This window comes from Orcinus orca, chromosome 18, assembly GCF_937001465.1.
Source record: "Orcinus orca chromosome 18, mOrcOrc1.1, whole genome shotgun sequence".
Lineage (NCBI taxonomy): Eukaryota > Metazoa > Chordata > Mammalia > Artiodactyla > Delphinidae > Orcinus > Orcinus orca.
In genome coordinates this window covers 40377240-40397484 of record NC_064576.1, presented here as the reverse complement: position 1 = coordinate 40397484, position 20245 = coordinate 40377240, and the positions used below count along the sequence as shown (strand labels likewise).

Genomic DNA, 20245 nt, shown 5'->3' with positions numbered 1-20245 from the left:
TAGAGGGAGGCAGGGGGTGGACCTCATCAGTTTCCTAGGGTCCTCTCTACTCAAACCAGACAGGAGTTTACACCAGGATGGGGGCCCTAAATAGACTGGGGAGGAGGAGGCAAATCTAAAGATGAGAGAACTGTAGAACCACTCAGAGGCATTGGAAATGAAGTTTGAGATTTTACAAGAGCATGGATTTTTGTTGTTGTTCCCTTTCATTATTTATAAGTCAAATAAAGGAGAAAAATAGTTACACTATCTGGAGTGGTATAGCATTTTTTATGTTTCCACAACTTTTATTGTTTTATATATATATATATATATATATGTATACTTTTATTCTTTTAGCAATTGCATTGTATAAGTAGGGCCAGTATTATTATCCTTGTTTTTGAGGTGAGACGAGGGAGGCCCAGAAAAGGAAAAATGACCTCCAACAGCTTTAAAAAAAAATTCTGGTTTGAGCATGCTGACCCTGGGATACCAATGAGATATTTAAGTAAAAATATGATAGTCAATGTGGTAAAAGGGACTGGAGTTTGTTGCAAGGACTGGAAGTACAACGTTAGCATATTTCCTGGATGGCAATATAATACAAAACAATATGTAAGTACACACCCTCCTCACCCCACAAAACAATAAACTAACAATTTTACAGATTGTGCACTAGCTGATTTCTTTTTTCTCAAATTGTTTACATAGAAAATAAATGTGATATAGTTCTTTTCCCAGTGGGTAGCTAGTACTTAAAAGAAATTCCACTATAGTGGAATAGTGGTTTTTACTTTCCAGTAACTTTGACTAGGCTCTAGCAATTCTAAATACTATGGAGAATGTAAACAGAAACAAAGGATTTTTTGAGCACTTTTCATCATTTTGTTCCATATTATTATGGTACTGTTTCATTCTCTTATTCCAAAATCAACATATTATATCTAGTGCTGATTGGGAATTATTCTAACTTTAATAAAACGTGCCTATTTTATTTGTATTTTTGCAATATATACATAATAAATATAGTTGTGTTTTATGATGGATGCCAATATGAATGGTGAAATAAGCTTTGATTAGAAGCCTTGTCTTTGTGTACTATCACATAAGACCAGAAGCATTTTTCACTTACCAGTTGTTTTCAAAGCAGTGATATACTTGCATTCTATGTCTTTAATGGCATAAAATTGATATATTCATAATGGCCCAACCACTTTCAAATTGGCTGCTATACACTTTAGGAAAGACACCTGAATACAAACGTTAGCCTTAGGCACAAGCCATGCACTCAGAGGTGCATAGGTCCTGGGCTTTGGTCACACAAATTGCATTAGACAAAATGAGGAACATGGAAACAGAAGTGAACATTACCTGCATGCACAAATGAGGATTCTTATTCAAATTCCACTGCATGGCCTGAACATAGTATAAAGTTAGTAACTTTATGCTGAGTGAGTGAAGAGAAGTTATTTATTCCTCTTTCTCTCTATTCTGTGCTCACAACTCCTTAGGAAATTCAGAGAGGATCGTGAGTGTTTTCAATTATGCCACAAGTGTTAACAACTGAAAATAATTTCTAAGCCAAATCAATATAGTCTTTATATACATAAAATTTTAAAAAATCATTTATTAACACATATTCTAAGTTGATAAATTAAACATAATTAATGTTTTAAAAAATAAATATTTCTAAACCACTCATGATCTCACTATTTTATCCTGAGTAACGTTTGAACTCTTGCTTTTTCTTTACATCTTTGTGCTCAGACATAAATGTATTTGCAGATTTATTATCTTGACAGGTAGAACTTGTTCATTATTTTTAACTTAAAATTATATCTTAAATATTTCCAAAGGTTTTCACGCTTTTAATAATATTACAATAATGGCTGTACAATACTCAATGTAATAACACTGAATTGATACTTTGAAATATATCTAGCCATTCCAGCTCTTGTCATAGATATTGCTGCTATGAAAAGTTTTAGAGAATAGCTCTTTCTACGGTTATAATCTTAGGAAATGTTTCCAGAAAAAAATGTTGATGCTCTCTGGAATATTTCCATGTAATATATTCACACATTGGAAGTATTGTTGAAGCTTGAATATATATATAAACACATTGGGTCTTAACATTGGAGGCCAAATTAGGCTTAGATGGGTTTCTTCCTTTAAAAAGTATTTTCCCTTTAAAATTATATCACTTCCCTTTGAAACTGAATTATTTATTATATATTTGAAACAATATATGAAATTATGCTTTCCTTTAGAGTTATGTTGTTATTTATACCTTATTAAAATATATAATGTACAGTTCAGTTACTATGTCTAATAATAAAATATTAAATATAGTAATATTTACCTCATAATAGGAATTAAATAAGTGAAAACTGCATCCAAATTAATGGTCCCAAAGAGATGTTTTCAGAAAAAATGACCTTAATCCAATTTATAAAGCTAAAAAAAAAACCCTGTTTTTAAATATATCCCTTCACTGATATTCCCTCATCTTCTAGGTTATTGCGTTCCAAATGATGGTCCAAGGATCAGTGTGGAAGAGACTATAAAATCACCAGGGATGTGGCTAAAAATAGTTATTTCCAGATATTATCAACCAAATCTTTAGGGGTTGAGGCTTGGGAATTGGTATTTTTAATAAGTTCCCCAGGTAATTCTGATAATTTCAGACAGAATTCAGAGCCAACGGCCTAGATTACCAGGGACGCCCACTCCATTTCTATCCTGGTTTTATGTTTCCTACATCCTGCCACAGTCCATCCTCCACACTTCAAATAGATTGCATTCTCTTTGGTCTTGGACTTAAGGTATTATTTTATTTCTCCCTATAAAATTCAGTTTTAATCTTGTTATGTAATGATGCCTGCTACAGTATTTCTTTTTAGATTTATCATCTGACCCTTATATAAAACCATTCTGGATATAAGGCAGGACTAAATAGCTATGAAGGAAGCAGAAATATATTACTATGTAAAAGACCTTGAAATACCTTCTTCATCCCTTGCTTTCACTGATAGAATGTAATCATCACCTACTACCTAGCTAAATTCATTCCCAGTGTTTGAGAATTAGAAATGTGCATATTGTCTCTGGAAGACATTTTAAAATGTACATATTGACAGTATCATAGTTTAATTGAAAATGATTGCCTGAAAAGGAGTTTGTAAGCAAGTAAACAAGATGATTCATTGGATCTGTGATGCCAACCACAAGAAGCACACAAGGAATGTTTGAGGGAAATGAGGGTTACTTTACATTTTAAAGTGGGAGTGGGGGAGGGAGAAGGTAGTCTGAAGACAAAGTGATAAATGGTACAGAGTTGTGCAGAAAAGCCCATCTAGTCCTGTTTTGGCCTAGGTTTACTACCAGCCAAGCACACTTACCCAAACCCTCAAAATGGAAAACCATCCATTTGAAGCAAACTCATATAATAAAGTCCCTTCATTGTCACCAAATCAATTTCCCCTCCTGAGGGCTCTTCTTACCACTTTTCCATAGAGATCTTAGTTCTGAGGAAGTGACTCAGCAGGCGAATGGATGTTCCCATAAGCTGAGATGTCTGTGACTCTGCTTGCTTTAGTTTTTCAAATTTCCTCCAGGAAACACTTGCTGCTCAATCTCTTCCTCCTGTGTCCACCTCTTTCCAAAGGGGCACTTCTTTAACATTCGCTAAGTACAGAAAGGAGGAAGAACATCCCACAAATAATTTGAAAAATAATATTTATTGCTCGGTGACCACCTCAAAATACACCTTTTTTAAATTAGATGTTGACATTTTCAGTTAGAAATAACTGACTTGAAGATTTATTGGCCAATGCTAATAACAACAATGACAACAGTTAAAGCATTTATTTATCTGTTATCATATGTCAGTAAAAACAAGAGCCTTAAATAAAATAGCTCATTTAATCATCCCTTAAATCCCATAAATCTAATATTTTATCCCTCTCCTCTTTATGCTAAGGAAATTCAAGCACAAATAATTCAAGAAACATCTCCTAAATCACATATTGATCAAGTGAGAGAAACTGGATTCCAATCTGGACTCCATGGAAGCCTGCAATCTACTGCTCACTGCCAAACATATTTTAATCATATTTCTTTTAAAATTTGTTCTTTGTAATGATATGTTCATAACAATTGCAAGATATAAATTTCTTTTTTATTTAAGAAACTCATATTTTGTATGAATATTTTAAAAGAATCTAATTAATGTATTGTGAAAAGCTTTTTAATCTATAGTGTGGCTTTTAACCATATGTTTGCACAAAACAAATAAATTATATCAAAGAAAAAAAGTTATTTTTTTCCTCTGAGACTGTCTCCCTTCTATGGAATAAATCAGGGCCCTGATAACACCACATTGCAGAATACGGGCATTTTTCAAAGACATTTTTCTCTTCTCAGTTTCTCAAAGAACTTCATCAAAACTAATGGGACCATAGAGAAGATTTATCAGAGGCTCAGTAAGGTCTGTGAGAGCTCCCCTGCATGTGGGAACAGGCACATCCATCTGCCTTCCCTTGAGGCTAGTCGGATAGAGAACTCGTGGCAGGTATGATGCCTTCTAAAGAGACTAATTTTTTAAATAAAGCCTCTTTCTTCCTATGCTATTCTCTAATCATGAATAGCAATCATTAAAATACTTCCCGTAAAGTGTTATTTAATTTTGTAGTTATAATGGATAGACTAAAGAGTGAAATATCTTAAGAGTGTATCATGACTAATTTTGCATCTGGGACAGACTTTTTGGCAGTATATGAAGTAATGAAAGTCCCTGCTTCATACTATATTGGTTCTCTCTTAATCTTCATTTAAATAATTGGATGTGATGTTCCTAAGTCTATTTCAAGTCTACTAACATTAGATTTAGTTTATAATATGTGTTTCCATTAGGGGGCTGCTTATGATGAAGAAAAAACATCTTTTGTAGATACCCTCAGATAGAATAAGAGATTAAACTGTGAGGTTAAACTTTTGTTATTATAGTTCCTTAAGATAATATAATGATAACATATATTAAAAATAAACATACTGTGGAATGAGGAGATAAATCAATTCAATCTGTTTCCTATCCCCCTATTTCTTAAATTTAAACTGTTATTCAAAACTCAGTATAAGGGACCAGAATTTGAAAGTTTTGGGAATAAATGACTTTTTAGAAGCCAGATAATATTTTTGTTGCAAGAAAATAATTTGTAAATTTGCTTTTAAAATATAACAATATGCTTTATACAATGGATTTCTAAATCATGTGCACTTACTATATATATGTATGTGTGTACACGTATAGTTGTCAGAAACCTCCATAAACAGACAGTTTGGGGAACTGTGGAAAACAAGTTTGGATAAAGGCCACTAAAATACAGGGGGGTTTCATAAATGATGTTTGACTATTAAAAACATCTCTGTCCAAACGTGGTTGTTATATTTAACAGTAAAACAACAACCAAAAAGCCAAAACAAAAACCAAACAACAAGAACAGGCTTCAGGTTCACATAGTAACTATAGAAATGCCCAGAGGTAGGTGGCCGGAAAGAACCAGATAGACTGATAATTAAAGGACAGATCAGTTTATCACTTTCTACATGATACTTTCCATCAGACACAAAAAGAGCGTAATAAATCTGATAATTAAAAGTATAGTCACATGGCAAATGAATAGAAAAAAAGGAACTTTGTAGAAAACTAACCTCTCTTTTAGGAAAGCTAACTTTGTTTCAGTTAAAGTTAAGTTATAAGTAATTAGATTGAGCACATCATTAAGTCCCATTTGGAAACCAAACAGAGATAATCATTGGTCTCTAAAAATTGGTAGTTATCTTCTTAAAAAGAGAAAAAAAAATAAGAAATAGAAAAAGTAGATATCTTAGACTCATAGCTAATTGTCAAATGCCTTTCAAAAACAAAATAGTGACATTTAGGGCTGACTCAATACATTGAAAAATTCAGTCTTGAACATATTTGATTGCCATTCTAACTCAGTATAAAATATTGTTTCATGTACACATCTAGATGATATGCATTTTGATATAAATTTTGAGAACTTTATATCTTTTTTCATTTGAGTTAAATTAGGAGGATATTGAATGGCTTATGAATTTATTTAGGAAATTAAAAAATCCTTAGTATAATGTTTTAGTGTGAGCTTACTGATATAGCAAATTAGATTTTTAAAATAAATATTTCTCCTAATTATTGCTGTGTGGTCCATATTTCAGTAATTGATAGAGTGGTTTTACATAAATCTAATTTTTTTTTTTTTTTTTTTTTTGCGGTTTGTGGGCCTCTCACTGTCATGGCCTCTCCCGTTGCAGAGCGCAGGCTCTAGACACGCAGGCTCAACGGCCATGGCTCACGGGCCCAGCCGCTCCACGGCATGCAGGATCCTCCCGGACCGGGGCACAAACCCACGTCCCCCGCTTCGGCAGGCAGACCCTCAACCACTGCGCCACCAGGGAAGCCCAAAACTAAATATTTTGAATCTTTTACAAATACTTACTTCAAGGAATTCTGAAAATACAGACATTCTACAGAAAAATCTAACTTTCCTACTTTTTTGGTTCTAACTGTTTCTGGGGACAATGGGAACAATTTCTCAGCATTATTTCAAATAATAAATATTTATATTACAAATGATATAATACAGGAGAAACATACATTAATTTTGTACATGAACCTGGAGGCATAATAAATAAGCTGAAAAATCTTCCTGACAATAGCTGAAGTTTTACAAGCTTCCTGCAGAATAGTCACCTGTGTTGATAGAAATTAAAACCAGGAGAGTAGGAAGTAAAAGCTTAAAAAGCTTAGTATATCAAATGCATCCATGTTTTTGGAATGTCTTCTAGCTGTCTCTGGAAGATTAATCTCTTGAGCAGGGTACCTGGGATTCAGTGTTACCAAGGGGGACTCCCCTGTCCCCTCTATCCCATGAGGAGTACACGGCCCTGTCTGTTCCTCCTACTTCTTAGATCCCATGTTGCCTTCTCTCTGTCTTTCAGTCACAGCCAAACTCTGGTCCTAATTAAACCAAGGGGATTGACATTCTCTCCTAGGTACTTAGAATGTTGTACCAAGAGCATTCTCAGACCATGCCAGCCAGGGAACAAGACATGGCTTTTCCCATTTTGGGATTTCTCTACCCTTGTTTTGTTTACAGTAAGAAACTAAAACTTGGATTACCGGCAGCACAACATAGCTTCTACTCTTGTTCTTTTGTGTCCGGTGAAATAATTTTCAGGAACATAATTCTTAAAATTTTATGGCACAAATTTTCAATGGTTTACACAGTTTTGAAATTATTTTGCTGTTTTATTCTAACCAATGTGATCAATAGAAACACAATACCTGTACATTTGAACCTTAGTTCAACCATCAAATCTCCCACTTTTATTTGAGTATGGTGATTACAAAAAATAGCTTATCAGCTCTATAGTTGGAAAATAAGGTTAGTTGAGACAGACTTAGCTGTGTGTTGAACTTATTAGCTATGTGACTTCTGGGAAGTTTTCTGCCTAAATCTTAGTTTAATCTTTTGTACAATGTGGGTAATTATAAAAGCTACACTTCACCTATCACTTTGTAAATGAGTAAAGGATATCAAGTACTCAGAAATATGACAAGGTCATATAAGTACTCAAAAAATGAAAATCAATAATACCAATAAATATATTATTTTTATAAATGTTTTTATCACTTTAAAAGTATCAGAAATTTAATATTTTTAACTTTAGGACATTCTTTGGATATTTGTGTCCTAGCTTAAAACTGTTTAGAAACACTGAATAAAATCAATAGGTCATGAGTTAAGTCTAAAATCCACTTTTTAACATTGATAAAAATTAAGAATGTTATTAGTTTCCTTCTGTACAAAGAGAATTTGATTTTATTTCTTGTGAAATTTATTCTCTCAGAAATATGATTGAAGAATGGAAATGATATCAAGCTACTTATTCCTTTAGAAGTAAGTTTATTTCATTTAAAAGTTCAAAGAATGTAAAAGAAACTTGTGAGGACATCATATACTTTAGAAGTATAAATGAGTTTGGTCAGCTCTGTTCGTATATTTTTTTTTTTTTTTTTTTTTTTTTTTTTTTTTTTTGCAGTACGCGGGCCTCTCACCACTGTGGTCTCTCCCGCTGCGGAGCACAGGCTCCGGACGCGCAGGCTCAGCGGCCATGGCTCACGGGCCCGGCCGCTCCACGGCATGTGGGATCTTCCCGGACCGGGGCACGAACCCGTGTCCCCTGCATCGGCAGGCGGACTCTCAACCACTGCGCCACCAGGGAAGCCCCGTATATTTTTTTATATGCTCTTCCTTTGCTACTTTCATCTATTATCAGCATTTCTCCTATTTGCTGCTTACTCTGAAACCTGTATCTCAACCTTGCTTGACATCTAAGGCAAAATTAATTGAATTTAGAGATTAAAGGACATATGAACTGGGCCTTGAAGGGTAAGTAGGAGTTTGCCAGACTGAGTATAAAAGAATAAATAATATAGCCTGAACCCAGGCAGAGGGTTGGGTTTGTTCAAAAACCAGTTTGTTTGGACAGCATGGTGTTCTAAAGCATAGTGGGCTGGGGAAATGGTTACAGTTAAAGGAAGATGGCTGATTCACTTTGTTATAAAGCAGAAACTAACACACCACTGTAAAGCAATTATACTCCAATGAAGATTTTTAAAAAAATAAAAAAGAATAAAAAGAAGCTGGTATAGATTGCAAAGAACTTGAGTCCTGGTTTTTCTTGGTTTATGTTAGAGTTAGTGATGATTGATTGAAGTCTTTGTTTGGTTTTTATGTTGTCTTTGTTTTGAATTGAGCCTTAATATTATGACTTTTTTTGGTTTTCAGTGAATGAATGGGTAAGTTTCTTTTGGATATCCATTTTTCATGTTTCAATCTCATAATCCGATACGAGGTCTGTGTTATCTATTGTAGTGAATATTTACCAGCTTATTAATCAGCTCCCATCTCTTCCACATTTAATCTAATTCAATCACCACTTCAAAGCACATCTCTGTTTATGTTACCACTTTTTCCTTCTCTTTTCCTCTCCACTTGACTCCAGTTAAAAACTTAGGTAATTTTCAATTTTATACTGAATCTTCTGTAAAATCCTTTACCTAACTTGCCATATAATTTACTTATTTTACTGTGACTATTGTAAATCATTTGCCTTCACTCACTAGAATGTAAGCTCTGCAAGAACAGGGCTGTGACCATTCGCCCATGTATCCCAACTGCCTGGAACATAGTAACATTCAGTACAATGTCCAGCTCAAAATACCCTCTCTTGATGAATTTGCTCTGAGGACCCAAGCTGTGGTTTGTATTGCACTTTTCTTGTGCCTCTCAGATAAGACTTAAAATTCTCCTTAGCCATATCTTCCTCTTAAATAAAAAGCTCTGTGAGGCCAGACAGTATTGTTCACATATTTGCATCTTCCACAGATTTTAGCCCATTAGCCCAGTAAATAAGTAAATAGGAAATAATTGTTTACTGGAAAAAAAAAATGAGTGGGGATTACATACTGTGAAGTAATGTACTGTGAAGATGTTCTTTATTTTTTTTCACCTATTGTGGCACAATAATAATCATCTAAGAGGTCTAAGTAATCATCATTTAGTTCATTCAGTCTCTTATTTTGCATTCAGTAGATCAGAGCATTTTTAGATAGCAATAATCTGGATGATTTGTTTTCTCTGACCTGGTTGAATATGTTTGATATAAACTATTTCTCAATCATTTTATAAAATGAGATTGAGCTCTGTCTGGAAGAAGAGTTCAAGAAGCTGCAGGTACACACAATATAACAGATGTTCTTTTCTCCTTTAGAGTCACTGGAAACCATCTTCACTTTGCAAAATTAAAGGGTAGAACTGACACAAATATTGAAAAATTCTTCTAACTTCTTACCCAACCCCAAAACTTAAGGTTTGAAAATTGATTACAGCTGCTCCCTTCTGTTTCTTTCTTTTTTTTTTCCCAACCTTCATGGTGGACACTTTGATGCACCAGTGCTCAAGCAGAGCCTCTGCCTGCAGGTGCATTTACCACTTGGGGAACGTGCTGCCCTTGTTTTATTAGCCTCAGCATTTTCAAAAACCTCACTTCGCCTGTGGTGCTTGTGCATACATCACTGTCCACCTCTTTTGCCTTTTGTATTTACCGTTGTCTTATGCTTCAGCGTTTCTGATGCCCTTGAGAAGTTGTAACATGCTTTACATTTGAAAAGGTGCCAGCTCATTTAATCAGGTGGAGTTTGAGAGGCATGAATGAATTTATTCTATCTAACATTTAATAAAAAATAAATTAAAAATGTGACTTATGCTATGACATGCTTAGCATTACCCTTCCAGGTTTAAATTTGAGAGTTGTCAGCTCCCTACCTGGTCTGAGAATTGACATGTTATCAATCTAGTGTATGGGTGACAAGGCTGCTGATGTCTTCCCAAGGCACTCGTTTAATAATTAATTTTTCATTGCAGGCATGTTCAATAAATGGATTACAAAACTTAAGCCTGTTTAAAAGGTTTTAGAAATTCATTATTAGTTTTAAAAGATGAATGTACAAATTAACTCTCCCGTGATAAGTGGGGCATACTAAATATAGCTAGGCCCTATGTGGTTTTAGCCTATATTTATATACAGTGTAGAGTAAGGTATATAGTCAGTACAGTTTTGTAGACAATGTCACTGAATGACCCAGGAAGTGATTCTTTTCAAAGGAGACTCAAAAAGGGAGATCAGATAACAAAATCGTGCTTTGAAAATTTTCATCTTTTCTCTTTCTCTCAGAAGTCCTCAACCACCAAGCCTCTGGACATGATCTGTGCTATTTCTGGAGTGAGGACCTCAGCTCAAGTTTTTCCACAGAAATAATATAATGATTTAAAATGAAAGGAATCTTATCAGTTATCACATCCCAATTTCCTTGATTAAACTTCAGTGCTGGTTATTAAGCTGTTATCTTCCAGCTTCAGACCAGCTTTGTGATTCCTGGATGGGGGCTCTGCGAACTGCATTTTCTCTTGGCCAGTAGGGTACACTAGAGGGAGGCTGGCTGGCAAGGTGGAGGGAAACTGTGGCTTCCTTCTTTTCTGGCTCTTCCTTTCCTTGTCCTGCAGCAATGACAGTTCACCCTGGCAGCAACCGCAGCCCTTTCTTGGTTGCAGTGTTTTTTTTAGCAACCGAGAATCAGTCTCTTTGCCCCACCTTGGAGTTACCAGGAGTAGCCAGGCAGTGTCCTCTCTTCTGAAGTCTGAGGCCCAGTTCTGTGGGGCCCTCTGCCAGGCTCCCATTTCTGATAACCCCAAGCTCTTCCTTTGTGTCTGAAGCTGTATAGGTGTTTGTTGCTTCCCACAGTCACTCATAACTATGTTACCTCTGTGTCTTTTTTCTTTCTTTTCCTTTTCTTTCTTTCTTCTTTCTCATTTTTAAAATTTGACTTTCTAGCCCTCCAACATCTGGTTAACAATTTCCTATGTTAAATTCTCTCTGCTAAAACAACTAATGTGCTTTGTCTTCTCCCAACTGGTGCTTGGCTGGTACAAGTGACACAGACCATTAAAAACAAAAACCAAAACAAACAACCAGTTTGTCCCTAGCTTCTAAAGGAACTCCATATAATTGAATGATTGTAGAATTCTGATCTCTTTTGTTTTAGACCATTGGAAATGTTTTACATGTAATTATAATATATGTAACTTTTTAAAAAAATATATAAAATCAGAGTTCTTAGCAGGCTCCCTCACAGCTTATTTACTGGTTGATTTCTTCCCTCCCACCCTCTCCAGCTTTCCCTTGTCTGTTTTGCATTTCAAGCCAAGGTGTGAGGAAGGACAGAAGTACGACAGTAACTACAACTCTGAGAGTCACTTTCCCTATCAGCTGTTGTACAAGTGAGAAGCTTTAGGTAAAAAGCAGAGGAGCTACCCTCTTTCAAGTAATGTTTCTCATCATTGTACTAAAAACTTGGCTTTCTGAAATGGTTACTCTTACTTCATAGCCATGTCTCAGATTATTCTGAACAAAGACTTTCTGAACAAAGACTATGTCAGTAATTCATCTAACTTAAATCTTTCCTCAAATGAAATTCAGCCAAGACCACTACCTGCAAATGTTTATTTATAGACAGAATTATTGATGTGGTCTTATTTTTCTATATTCAGCATACAAAGTAAATATCAGGTAAATCAGGAAAATAAACAAAACTATTTCCTTGGTTAATCATTTTCCAGTTTTTATACATTGATTGGTTCATTCAATTTTTCTGAATGATGGCTAGCCACAGATGGCTACTACAAATTATGCAACATACTAAACACTGATTGAACATTTTTAATGGGAACTTCTTTTTGGAATCACTCTTTACTAAATAATATCTAGTATAAGCAATACAGAGAAAGGTATTTCATGAAGACTGAAAATTACTGATGTCCTTATTAGAGTTTATTTCAGAGGAAATCTAAACTTTAACATCTAAATTTTAATGTAAAATATTTTCTTTACAGGTAGATACTTCCTTCAATGGTAGATGTGTTTTCTCCTTTGCCACTCTTTTACATTTTAGCTGTAGTCCATTCTGGACTTTTTTTGAATCAAGACTCTTAAGTGGTCAGAGACTTTTACTCTATAGCTCTGATTTACATCCTCATAAAGACAACTGATAGGCAAGAATAATGGTATACTTTGGCCCTAGGAGATTCTTGATGATGAAATTAATTCGCCTATTTTCTCACCTGTTCTGTCTTTTGTCTTTTGGGGCATGCATTTTTATCAATTCAGCCTGTTATTGTGACTAGTTCAAAGTCATCCAAGCCTTTATATCTGGAATAAGCCATTAATTAAGCAAGGTTTTGTACCACCCACTGTATCCAACTAAGAATATCAGGGGGCTGTGAAGTGGAAACAGATACTGGCTCTGAAATTAAAAGAGCTCATCTTCTAAGAGTGTGATGAGATATTAAAGAATAAATGAATTAATATCACCAATGAGGTGCAAGAGTAAAAGAAAAGAACAGTACTCAGATATAGTTAGGTTGGTGCACTGCCAAGGAAACAAGCAGCGTCTCTGATTGCTTCATAAGCATGTCAAATTGCCTGACTCCACTGGAGGGGGTGTTTCAGCAGTATCAAGTTAGATCCCTGACTGCTCTTGAGACAGCTACAATGTCTTTCCCCCATTGTATCACAAATCCTCATATACTATGTAAAACACAGTAGATGCTCAGAAAATATTTGATGAGGGAATGTATCATTAGATGATCAAAGCATTTGTTTTCCTATGGGGATATTAGCCTCCTTTCTTCCCCTGAATCTCAGGTTATAATCTGCTCATTGATTAATCAAAAGTCATAAAATATATATGTAGAGCTCACTGGTTATCATCTTAATATATATTTCTAAAAATCTGGAGTTTGCGGCTCCTTTCAGTGTTAAGCAAAAACAAAGCTTATTCTGTCACATGGAGACTTAAAACTTCCATCAAATTGTAAGTGATATTAAATAAAAAATATCCTTTACCATATAAAGAATGGGTAAACAACAAGGTTCTACTGTATAGCACAGGGAACTATATTCAATATCCTGTGATAAACCAGAATGGAAAATAATATGAAAAAGAATATATATATATGTACAACTTTGCTGTACAGTAGAAATTAACACAACACTGTAAATCAACTATACTGCAATAAAATTTTTAGAAAAGAAAAAATATACTTTATCATAATCATCTATTTAACTGCCTTATGAAATGTTAAGTATGAAACTTCTCATTTAACATTAATTAAATGTTAAGGTATGAAACTTCAAGGATTATGCCCCAATCAGTTTTGACATTGCCTCTTGGTCTTATTTCTATTTATATTTATGCTAGTGAAATTTATTATTTTCCTTCATGAAAGACTAGTATTTTCCCTTATGAAAAGCATTTTATTTTCTTTGTGAAAGTATGCTTTTCTTTACCTCTGATGAAGACTTTATTTTGGTTTGAGTTTTGGGATTTTGTTATTTTGTTTGTTTTCAAGTCAACCTCATTGTTAATCTTCACTTGAAATTAATTCCCAGGCTTGAGTTCAGGTGAAAATGTTAATGGAATTGAAAAGCAGTTAGTCAAGCGAAATTACAACGAATAAATTAAATTTGAGCTAAACTGAAATAATAAAGAATGATAAGTTTATTAAATAAGAGTAAATCAAAAGTATGCATTTTTTAAAAAGTGGGTAACTAGAGAAAGTAATTTTTTTCTGAAGTCTTTTATGATTCTTATATATGTATTTCTTCCTAGGGAGTACCCTTTTGGTAAGGGTACACTTTGGTTTTGAGATACATGTTGAAATACTTCATGAGGACATTTAGCCTTGCTGTTGTCCATTGTGATGGGAAAAAATGTGTCTCATCGTTCTTCTCACAATAGTTTTTAGATATGAATGGATTGGTCTTGCAAAACTGAGTTTATACCTGCTGGTGTCTTGCAGCTCCAACTTGATTTTGTCATGTATGCAGACAAGTTATGGACGGTAGACAGATTCAGAGCACTTATAGAAAAAGGAATAAGAAAATATATTATGAACTCTGGTCCAGATGATATACATAACTGACAAACTGGAGTCAGGAGCATACTAAAAAAGCATATTAATATTGAAAATATTTCAGATGGGTCTTCTGGAAAGGAAAATTAACATTAAGCAATAACAAGAAAAAACAAACTTTATGGAGAGATAAATGCCAAAACCTATTTTTTAGATATTCTCTGTAGTGAACTTATTCTTGACTAGAAAAAGTACTTCTTTGTAATGAAAAATATCAAAAATTTTAATCATAATTAGGATGAGTAGAAGTTGGAAGATGGAAACTGTATCAGTTATCCAATGGATATGAAAATATCAAATATAAATAGGCATAGATCTTAGTATAATATTGTTAGATATCAAGTGTGGAGACATCTACACTCTTCAGAAATGTAGGTTTTCTTTGAACATAAATGAGAAGTTTTATCAGTTTTATTTACTACTGAATCTGTGTTTGATATTGATTTGGTTCTCACATTTGCTAACCGTGTCACAAATGCTATATTCTTCTGAGGAAAAGGAAAAGAAGAGGGAAATGATGGACTGTCAAGTAGTGTCACACAAGTTTTCACCAATCCAGGCAAAGCCAATGCTTGGGGTTTACTGTTTCTAATTGTTTAAAATCTTCTGGGATTTAAAACTTTGTCTTATTTTACCTCTCAAGATACAAGGATATACATGACTATTATTTTAAATCTCATTCAGTTTAGCCTTTAAATTAATGGCCCCATTCACTGGACGATTATCAATGTTTGTTGAATTAGAAAACTTTGCAAGCAGTAACAGAAAAGCAAAAGAAAACAAACAAAAAAAAAAACCCAACACCTCTTCTTCCTTTAAAAATAATAACTTTTTTAGCTAAAAAAAGTTGGTGACACATTTATTAACTGCTATGTCTTGAAATATTATTATTTTTCATCCATCTTTAAATTGTGCTATTATACAGCACTTTATTTGTTTCTACTAAGGAAACAGCCTGGGCGTCTAGCACGAGTGTAAATTTGAATTTTTCTACAATGCAGGTGAAAATGCTTCCAGTCTGAAGAATATTCCTCCTTGTTCAATTGTTTATGTCCCCATTGTGCTAATGACTCACCATGTTCTTTAATATTCTGTGAGAGTCTGAGGAAGTGACTGCTATATCAAGTGCATAGTCAGTTAGGCACTCTGTTACATGAAGTGAGAATGTAAATTTTAACAATAATTTAGATATCTAAAATAATTCACAAATATGCAGGATTGTTAGTCCATTATTCATGAATAAAGTGATTTAGAGCTGAAGCTGAGATGAAAGTCTTTATGGTAAAAAGGTTGAGTGAACAAAGACTTAGGAGCATGGAGTAATTTCATAATGTGCCATTTCTACAATCAGGAAGTGGCATTCATTACTTGATAACATTAGTTGAGGAATAAATTTTAGTCTGTTTCTTAAGTAATTGTATTTGTAAGACCATAGAAAGCAAACCGTTGGAAAGATGAAATTAAATAGTAGCTTATTTAATGACTACAATCTCTATATTAAGGATATTGTCTGCTTCTAATAGCCATGTGACTCTTATTTCATAAGATCATTTGGGATAGCGGTAGATCAGGTACGTAAAACATTTCTAGCTACTTTAACAAGTGATATCCATAAACTAATTAGAATATGAATTTTAAAATAGTCCACATTCCAGTGGCTCCATGTTATTTCAATTAGAATCACAATCAGTTCATGATTTGCAACATATAGGATATTTACACCAGTACTTATTCAGCATGATTGGGAAACAAGTGCAGATCTTTAATTTTTGCCCCTCAAAAATCCCTTCTCTAAAACTCACCTGTCCCCTTAGCAGCCTCACTGTTGCTTGGTATATAGTGTGTATGTTGTGCTCCAACAAAGTCTGCTGCATGTGAGCATCTCTTTCATGTCAGCAGATTTGCACACCATTTATTTGCCCTGAATGGCTCCCCATAGACTTCTCTGAAACTGCAATCAGTAACGAAACTCTGGATGAGTAGTTACAAGACCTCTTTCTTAAGTTTAGATCACCCTTGCACTCCCACTAATAGTGAAGCTGTTCACGAGTCATCTAATGATTCTGGGCATTCATTTCCTCATCTGTAAAAAGAAGCAGGACGAGATAATTGCCCCTATTGCATCTAGGGCTGAAATTATAATTTCCACTATTTTTTTCTTCATTCTTTCATTTGTTTTCTTGCCGGGTTCCTTCATTTACATCTCATATGGGAAATATTTTGTGTGTTCTCCCTTCTAAACCATTTTTAAGCACTCAGAGTACTATATAGAACAGTACTCTCCAATAATGAAGATTCAATAAATATCCCAACAGTCTGTGTCATCCTTTCTGTCATGGAATGTAATACGTTCTCCTACCTCTTTTTAGAACATAAAATTCACAAACTTACCATTGGTGCCTAGAGAGGGAGAAACTGTGTGGGGACTCTTTAAAAAATTTTTTTTCTTGGAATTTTGAGAGTGGAATGGGAAAGAGGAAACTGGCAAAACTGCTTTATGTGAGATTTTATTGTATAAATATCAGACCACCTTTAAGATACAGATTACATTTAAGATATAAAATTTTATTTTCATCTTGCATTATAACCAAATTTTCACAGCTTCATTTAACTTCTGTGCCTTTTCCAATCATCTTTCATTTCTTGGGAAGCTTAGGTCTCTACTCAGGTTTTACAAATAAGAATTCCATTAAGAATATTTTTTGAACAGATATTTATGTTATCAGGGAGCACATTCTTAATTTATTTGATGTTTTCAAACAAAATCTCTATTTAAAATTGAAATTTTAGAGCCAATTCTCTCATTTTAAACCATGAGTATGCCTGGCTCAATCATCTGGTAATTATTATTTAAAAGAAAATTAAACTTTAAAAAAGTGGAGCATCTTTTCTAATAATGAGGCTATAGCAACACAGTTTTACGGTTATGCAGTTTTTTGTAATATAAATCCTGCCTACCGATGATTTAGTTGATTAAAATAATAATGAGGTGCATATCATCTGACTCTTTTTACATTTTGTAAATTTATTGTTATAATTCACATGATGTAGGTTGTTGAATACGGCGATTCACTAGAAAAGTGCAAAACAAGGTCAAATTGCAATGTAGATGAGGTCATAAACTTTTAAAATAGTCAACAAAGCAATTAATGTATCAACAGCATGTGCTATCAAACAATATAATAATGTCACTGCTCACACCAGGGTCCTCTGAGTGTTTATAAACAGGAGAGGAAGCTGGGCTCAGATTTTTCACATACATGCTGCAGAAAAATACCAACACAACCTTGGAGTCATTAAAAGAACTCTAGTTCAAATGTTTCCAAGAAGCTCAGAAATAACAGTAGTCTCCGCATATCTGTGGGGATACTTTCCAAGACTCCCAGTGGATGCCTGAAACCACAGTTAGTAGAGAACCCTATACATGTTATGTTTTTTCTTATACATATAAACCTATAATAAAGGTTAATTTATAAATTAGGTACAGTGAGAGATTAACAATGACAGCTAATAATAAGAACTATTATAATATTGTAATAAAAGTTATGGGAATGTGGTCTCTTTCTCTCTCAAAATATCTTTTGTGAAAATATGTTATGTTTGTAAGTAACAAAAATTTAATGAGTTTTCTATCTTAACTAAGCACTTTCACACACTGTGGCCATAATTTTTCAACCTGAGGTAAGATAGCAAAATTAGCACAGATTTCTTTTTCCTTCTTCAAAATTTAACAAATAGAAGATTCACTCTTACCGTAGATCTTAGCAATCTCCACAAAGGATTTTTTTTTTCCTTATTAAGTTGAGCACGTTCACCTTTTCACTTAGAGGAAGCACTCCACAGCTTCTCTTTGGCATATCTGAATTGCTAGCATAACTACTCTTGCACTTTGGGACCATTATTAAGTAAAATAACGGTGTCTTGAATACAAGCACTGTGATACTGTGACAGTCGATCTGATAATCAAGACCACTGCTAAGTGATTAACGGGTAGGATACACTGAACAAAGGGGTGATTCACTTCTGGGCATGGTGGAGTGGATCAGTGTGAGATTTTATCACTCTACTCAAGACAGCATGCATTTAAAGCTTATGAATTGTTTATTTCTGGGTTTTTCCATTTAATATTTTTGGAGTGAGGTTGACCAAGAATAACTGAAATCTCTGAAAGTGAAACCAGAGATGGGGGGACTACTGTATACATATTACAAAACACACATTGAAAGAATAAAATGGAAAAATACAAAATATAAATCACAGGTCCTTTTTAAGTTCATTTAAAGTTTGTTTAAATTGCAAAGCAATATACGTTCATTGTAATAAATCTATGTAAAACTGAAGTGTGGAAATTAAAGATCAAAGTCTCTTCCCTCTCCAATGCCATTTGTGGAGGTAGGCTCTGTTAATAGTTTAATTTGAATTATTCCTTCAATTTTCCAACCTGTGATATATATCTATATATTGATATAAATATAAATATATACCACTTATTATGTATACATTCATATTATAATAATGGAATCATGCTCTATTGGTCTGCATATTTACTTTTTCTCTATTTCTATTATACAATTGTTTGTATGTTTATTTTGAACACTAAAACCATATGGTTTTAGTACCCCTAAAAATCTATCAGAAATCATTATGAAGTTTCTTATAGAAATTTTAATAAGATATTAGTTAAATTAAATTCCTAAGAAAATGAGTAGCTAAAGGTCATTCCTCTCCCATCGATTATGTAAATGGACTATCTAGTGTTTAGACTTCGTTTATTTCCAATAACACATCTTAAAGGTAGTATCAGGTTATCCTAAACTTTTTGCCCTGAATGAAAAATAATTTACTCATTTGAATTTGTCATGATCATTTATTCATAAGGTGTCAAAGGAAATCCAAGAAACTCTTATGTTCCTGTTTTGGTTGATGTAATGAAGAGGCCTTACCGATAAAAAATAGACAATATGTGAATATATGATATTTTCGGTCATATTCATGGCTAAGCAAATGGATATAGTGGCTATTGTCCAGATGAGGATTTATGGATAGGATTGACTACACTTGTTTTTGTCTACACTTGTTTTTTTCCCTCCAGATTGTATAAAAGTGTGTAACAATGCACTGAAATGGAAGAGCAAAATACACCTACCTCCAACATACAAACACACAAACACAACTAAACATCCATTTTACTAATTTACATGCTTTTGTAGTAGAGGAATGATAATCTATTGTTAGTCAGCCTGCAGTTCTTATTACAGAGCTTGAACAGTACAGCAGCTGAGCATCATTCAATGAATAAGTAAATTTTATAATCAGTCATGCAAATAAGCTATGTTGATGCCTTGTAGAAATCAAAAGGAACTACAGCCTGTGAACTTTGATACAGTCTAAGGATAAAAAAGAAGACCACTTCGGTCTTGTTAATGCCTGAAATTTCAAATAAGCTTCCAAAGAAAAAACACATGTATAAGATTTAACTATATATACAATGCATTTTACTAGGCATAGCTACTTGTTCATAGGCCAAATTATGGAAACAATTTAAATATGTAACTTCATCATCACTTATTAAATATGAATGAATTAACTTTACATTATTTTAAAAATCATTTAGCTTTTTATATATTAGAAATGACCAAATG

The 20245-nt window shown here is 33.8% G+C and overlaps 1 protein-coding gene and 1 long non-coding RNA gene across 3 annotated transcripts in view; one reads left to right on the top strand and one right to left on the bottom strand.

Moving 5' to 3' along the window:
• The window catches only part of LOC125961928 (uncharacterized), a 33750-nt gene extending 15208 nt beyond the window's left edge, over positions 1–18542 (bottom strand). Inside the window, exon 1 of the long non-coding RNA XR_007473063.1 lies at positions 18357–18542. This is a non-coding gene — a long non-coding RNA (uncharacterized LOC125961928). The remainder of the gene's footprint in view (positions 1–18356) is intronic.
• Positions 1–20245, top strand: part of PCDH9 (protocadherin 9) — a 976450-nt gene that overhangs the window by 237059 nt on the left and 719146 nt on the right. The gene's annotated exons all lie outside the window — the stretch shown is intronic.